The sequence below is a fragment of the Pseudophryne corroboree genome, chromosome 9 (assembly GCF_028390025.1).
Source record: "Pseudophryne corroboree isolate aPseCor3 chromosome 9, aPseCor3.hap2, whole genome shotgun sequence".
NCBI lineage: Eukaryota > Metazoa > Chordata > Amphibia > Anura > Myobatrachidae > Pseudophryne > Pseudophryne corroboree.
The window spans coordinates 88460921-88467797 of NC_086452.1; the positions used below are offsets into that span (position 1 = coordinate 88460921).

The 6877-nt window shown below is 38.3% G+C and overlaps 1 long non-coding RNA gene across 1 annotated transcript; it reads left to right on the forward strand.

The window, feature by feature from the left end:
- Positions 1-1880: 1880 nt before the first annotated feature.
- LOC134956718 (uncharacterized) lies at positions 1881-3594 on the forward strand. Its single transcript, XR_010186124.1, has 5 exons — positions 1881-1952; positions 2329-2426; positions 2894-2990; positions 3086-3191; positions 3374-3594. It is a non-coding gene; the product is annotated as an uncharacterized LOC134956718 (long non-coding RNA).
- The last annotated feature ends 3283 nt before the right edge of the window (positions 3595-6877 follow it).

The window sequence follows — 6877 nt, forward strand, 5'->3', positions numbered from 1 at the left end:
AGGCGCATGCTCTTCACGTCCAGTGTTGGGAAGGTCAGGCATCGCAACCGACACAATTGGACTCTCCTTGTGGATTTGGGATTTCGAAGAACGCACAGTTCTTTGCGGTGCTTTTGCCAGCTTGAGTCTTTTCATTTTTCTAGCGAGAGGCTGAGTGCTTCCATCCTCATGTGAAGCTGAACCACTAGCCATGAACATAGGCCAGGGCCTCAGCCATTCCTTGCCACTCCGTGTGGTAAATGGCATATTGGCAAGTTTACGCTTCTCCTCCGACAATTTTATTTTAGATTTTTGAGTCCTTTTTTTACTGATATTTGGTGTTTTGGATTTTACATGCTCTGTACTATGACATTGGGCATCGGCCTTGGCAGACGACGTTGCTGGCATTTCATCGTCTCGGCCATGACTAGTGGCAGCAGCTTCAGCACGAGGTGGAAGTGGATCTTGATCTTTCCCTAATTTTGGAACCTCAACATTTTTGTTCTCCATATTTTAATAGGCACAACTAAAAGGCACCTCAGGTAAACAATGGAGATGGATGGATACTAGTATACTTATGGATGGACGAGCGACTGCCGACACAGAGGTAGCTACAGCCGTGGACTACCGTACTGTTTCTGCTGCTAATATAGACTGGATGATAATGAGATGAAATTAATATATATATATATAATATCACTAGTACTGCAGCCGGACAGGTATATATATTTATTATGTAATGACTGATGACGGACCTGCTGGACACTGTCAGCTCAGCAGCACCGCAGACTGCTACAGTAAGCTACTATAGTAGTATGTATCAAGAAGAAAGAAAAAAAAAAAAACCACGGGTAGGTGGTATACAATTATGGATGGACGAGCGACTGCCGACACAGAGGTAGCTACAGCCGTGGACTACCGTACTGTGTCTGCTGCTAATATAGACTGGATGATAATGAGATGAAATTAATATATATATATATATATAATATCACTAGTACTGCAGCCGGACAGGTATATATATATATTATGTAATGACTGATGACGGACCTGCTGGACACTGTCAGCTCAGCAGCACCGCAGACTGCTACAGTAAGCTACTATAGTAGTATGTATCAAGAAGAAAGAAAAAAAAAAACCACGGGTAGGTGGTATACAATTATGGATGGACGAGCGACTGCCGACACAGAGGTAGCTACAGCCGTGGACTACCGTACTGTGTCTGCTGCTAATATAGACTGGATGATAATGAGATGAAATTAATATATATATATATATAATATCACTAGTACTGCAGCCGGACAGGTATATATATTTTATTATTATTATTATTTTATTTATGTATTTTTTTATTATATATATTTTTTTTATAAATATTTCTTTTTTTTTTTTTTTTTAATTATTTATTTTTATTATTATTATTTATTTATTTTTATTTTTATTTTTATTTCCGTTTTTTATTTTTACTTTTATTTACTTTTATTTATTTATTTATTTTCTTTCTTTTATTTATTTATTTATTTATTATAGCTCCAGCATCATGCAATACGATCAAGGGGAATTACCCACAGGGGATCAGTCTAATATGCAGGACATGAAACTGAGTTAAATGAGATGGGGTGTGTCCAACATCATTCCTGGCATTTAGCCAGGTTTGGTTTCCCTAAATAGTAACCAGAGAGACAGTGAAAAGCATTATGGGTAATATTAATCAATTAGGTATTTCCTCCTAAGGAGTTATTCTCATAATAATACCGTTAATACACTTAGTTTGATTATTTGAAAATTATAAATCTATGCACTTTTGGTTAAGTAATCTCCATTCTAATATAGTAAATGGAGCACATATATATAGAGCACCAATCACATAGCAAGGGAAGTGATGTAATCACTTTTCCCTTTATAAAGGGTGGTTATCAGGTCCAATGCCTCATTATACAGAGACTTGGCTGTCAGCACTGCACCACTGGAGGGTAAGGTTTTGTTTTTGATTTTACAATAGTATATTATCAACTTTGAAAGTGGTCCCATTTATTAGTATACACTTTGTACCAACTATATGTATTTTATTGACTGGTTAACCACTAATCATTTATAAATTTAATTTTTTAAAGAGTATATGATATGCACTAATTATATATATTCACTATATAAATATGACAGATGTATTCATGAATATGAAACTAAGTTGTATGAGTTATACACTCACTTATATAATTTTTATAGTTAATAGATCTTCCCCTTACTAAGTGAAAGGAGTATTTGTTTCTCCATGGGGTGGGAACTCTTTGTACCATACTGGTACTTTAATAGATGGTCTAATTGATATCAACCCAATTAATTTACCAGGTCTACCACGTGTTCTAAATTGGTTAGACATTATTCCCATTTGAATTGCCTTCACTCCTGAGTCTCTGAGTGTCAGGTTCAAGCTGCTGACCGACGAGGTATGTGCTATATTATAGAGATTTCTTTAATGATTGGCACTAATGAACTACACCCCCTGTGGGTAGCACTTTGAGTAATTTCTTTGAATTATTCGATCATAGATCAGTGATACCGTCCATAAAGGATGGGTTTCCCTAATAAACATATCATGTGGGTTCACTATACTGATGGTTAATACAATTAGTTCTGGGTTTTCCAAATATGAATAAATGGCTGGTTATAATCAGATCATTTAGTAGAGGATCGTTGTATAGTGGTAACATTGGTGTTTGTTATAGCCAATTCTGTGGCTTTGTTCTGTATCATATATAGAAACCACACGGGTTAGTCATGAGATCTGTTCATTAGTGATCAGACATTAATGATACCAGAATTTTTATAATTATGGGTGTCAAAATAAGATAGAGGTCTATTTATGAACTCGTAGGTGTTCTTATAATTAATACCCAATTAATCAATTTATTAGGTTCCTTATGCTTGCGAACCAGTTAGATTCTATACACATATGAATCTTCCCCATATTCGAATATCTGAATGTCAGACTCAAGCTGATGATATATGAGGTATGTGCCGTTCCCTTGGATTAATCCCAATCTCTGCCTAATTGAACAAAAAGTGTCCTTTAATTAATAAAGGTTATTAAATGTTTTTTAATTAGGTATGGTCCCCGCTGTATCAATCAAGTCCCATTGAAATATTAAAACGTTGTTCATACATCTTTGAATGACCTTTTATGTGCTGACAATATGTTCTGAAATGAAGAGGTATGTTTTTTACAACCTGTGCTTTTTGGTTCTCTTTTTTCCTCTTTCTTCATGTTATTTATTCTGTTTTCCTCCTCATGTTGCTATGTCATGTTCTTTTGATACCAATATGTCATGTTATATGTGAGTGTAAGATGCTTATTGCTATGTATTTGTTTTGACTTATTATTCTACAATTGTAGATTTTACCCCTGATGAAGTCTTGGAACAAGACGAAACGCGTTGGGTTATTTATCTATCTATTATCTGATGTTACCTCCGAATCTACAATAAGGAGAAGGAGGAAATCGTAGTGATATATCTACGCTTTTTCCTCATCACTACAAACTGATTGTTCAAATTGTGTGACAAATGTAAATGTATCAACTCTGTATACTTATGAACATTTGTGTCGGGTTTATATGTTGTTTTAATAAATTTTTATGTTAGTATTTGTTATCTGATGTAATTTATCCGGAGAGTACTGTAAGGGTCCGTTTTTAGGTAGGGCGTTGATATAACTCCCTTGGCGCCATCTCCTCTATTTCGTTTCATATATATATATATATATAATATCACTAGTACTGCAGCCGGACAGGTATATATATTTATTATGTAATGACTGATGACGGACCTGCTGGACACTGTCAGCTCAGCAGCACCGCAGACTGCTACAGTAAGCTACTATAGTAGTATGTATCAAGAAGAAAGAAAAAAAAAAAAAAACATGGGTAGGTGGTATACAATTATGGATGGACGAGCGACTGCCGACACAGAGGTAGCTACAGCCGTGGACTACCGTACTGTTTCTGCTGCTAATATAGACTGGATGATAATGAGATGAAATTAATATATATATATATAATATCACTAGTACTGCAGCCGGACAGGTATATATATTTATTATGTAATGACTGATGACGGACCTGCTGGACACTGTCAGCTCAGCAGCACCGCAGACTGCTACAGTAAGCTACTATAGTAGTATGTATCAAGAAGAAAGAAAAAAAAAAAAACACGGGTAGGTGGTATACAATTATATATATATTATATACAATTATATATATATATATATATATATATATATATATATATATATATATATATATATATATATATATATATATATATATATATATATATATATATATATATATATATTAAACTGGTGGTGATTAATTAAACTGGTGGTCAGGTCACTGGTCACACTATCAGCAACTTGCAAGTAGTACTCCTAAGCAGACAATCACAATATATACTGGTGGTCAGTGTGGTCACAATGGCAGTGTGGCACTCTGGCAGCAAAAGTGTGCACTGTACGTTAAAATATGTACTCCTGCTCTCAGACTCTAACTGCTCCCCACTGTCTCCCCCACAAGTCAGATATACAGTCACACTATCACTTCAGCAAGTAGTAGTACTCCTCCTAATGCTCCCCAAAATTACTAAAGTAAATACTGTGTCTCTCTCTACTCTAGTCTCACTCTCTTCTCTATAAACGGAGAGGACGCCAGCCACGTCCTCTCCCTATCAATCTCAATGCACGTGTGAAAATGGCGGCGACGCGCGGCTCCTTATATAGAATCCGAGTCTCGCGATAGAATCCGAGCCTCGCGAGAATTCGACAGCGGGATGATGACGTTCGGGCGCGCTCGGGTTAACCGAGCAAGGCGGGAAGATCCGAGTCGCTCGGACCCGTGTAAAAAAACCTGAAGTTCGGGCGGGTTCGGATTCCGAGGAACCGAACCCGCTCATCTCTACTTTTTATACACTGAATACTGTATGAATTACAGTATTAATATTTAACACTATAGATGGTCTGTGGTATAGCCTGTTTCAAACATTTAAATAATATAAAGAAGTGGTCGGGAGAAGGTTAAACATACCGTAATAAATAAATACACAAACCAGTACTGCACTTTCTAAGCACACATTCTCCCACCTCATGGTAAGGCTCCTGTCTCTTCTTCCTGGTAGCTACTCTCTGGTCCAGTGCACTGGTTGAGGACTCATATCCACACACACACAGCAAACTTGGTAGAAGAAGCTGCTGCCACTGGGCATGAGCAGCAAATCTGTCCCTTAAACTGCACGATGGTAGCAGCCGCTCTAGTAATCGTATTATATACCATTTCTTTTGTTGTTATAATTCGAGCCACTTGCTAAGAGGAGGGGTTTTTCTGGGCAACTGTAAACAAACCCTGCATTTGCGTATGCTAAGGGCCCAGTATTAATAGGATACCCAATATTACTGCTATTACTGCTATTACATTAACACTAGTTTCTGCATGTTTTATGTAACGGGCCTATTCATTATTAGACCTTTTGCTGTGTATATGAGTGACCTCAGGTCACACATGCGCAGTCGGATCACGTGCGGTACCGGCAGAAAAGGGGGTGTAACTTTTGGTAGTGGTCATGGCTTGTGGGAGGGGCTGGGCTTCACGTCCCGACCCCCATTTTTTGTCATTTGGGGGGTTCGGGAGGTGCGGGCTGCCTCCCGCAGAGTTCTGTTTCTGCAGTGCCAACTCCTGCTCAGTGACAGGAGTCAAGTGCTGCACGTAATGTAACAGTGCAGCACTCGGTACCTGTCACTGAGTAGGAGCCGGCATTTTGGTGTCACCCCTCGGCGGGTGACACCCGGTTACGAGCCGCACCCCCTGCACCCCCCTTGTGACGCCACTGTGTATACCTTCTCATAGTCCCTTTTAATCTCACTGTCAATTAGTCTTACTGGTACAGTAACATGTCAATCACATGTAATAATTATTTTTTATTTATTTTTATATGTCCATCACAATAGCTATTGTGTTTTCCAGTACACTCTAGACTCTAGCGCAACAAATGTGACTAGTCCGGAATTTGCAGAACAAGTTACATTGCTGGATGTGGCTGAGGTCAGACTGTTGTATGCTGTTTTAATACAAAAGGATACAACAAAAACATTCTTAGCTTCAGGCTCTGGAGAAAAATGTGAAAAGTTGTGTATGTAGCTGCAAATATTTTATGGATTTTTTTTGTGTGTTTTTTGTTATACTATTTTATGTTGTCCATTGCAACTTAATCGTAATTGAAGCTAGACATTTGGTAATGGGTGATCCAAGTTCCAAGATCTCACCAGAAATTATGTTACGGTATCATGTCAGTTAGCAGAGCCGGCCCTAACCAATATGATGCCCTAGGCAAGATTTTGGCTGGTGCCCCCTAGCACCACCGCTGGTTCTGCCTCTGACCTTGCACCTCTTTCCCAGCACCATCACCCCTCACCCATAGCAGTCCTTGTACCCCCTATATTTTAAATAGGAACAGTTCGCACATTTGACGCACAGGCACAGCCCAAAAAGGGGCATCTTCTTGCTGGGAAGGGGCATGGCCACACAATAGTAACCCCAATTCCAATTACGCCACACAGTACTGCAACTTTATTCACATTTTATCTTGCGATAGTGTCCATAATTCATATTACATCCCACAGTAGTATCACTTTACCTTATAAACGTTACTCCTCACAGTAGAGCCCCTTATTCACATTACATCACACTGAATTGCTCCTTATTCACATTACACCACACCTTATTGCTCCTTATTCACATTAGACAACACAGTAGTGCCCTTTCTATATGCAACGCCACATAGTAGAGCACCTTAAACACATAATGCCACACATTAGTAATGCATTTATACACAATTCCACACATTAATGCCCC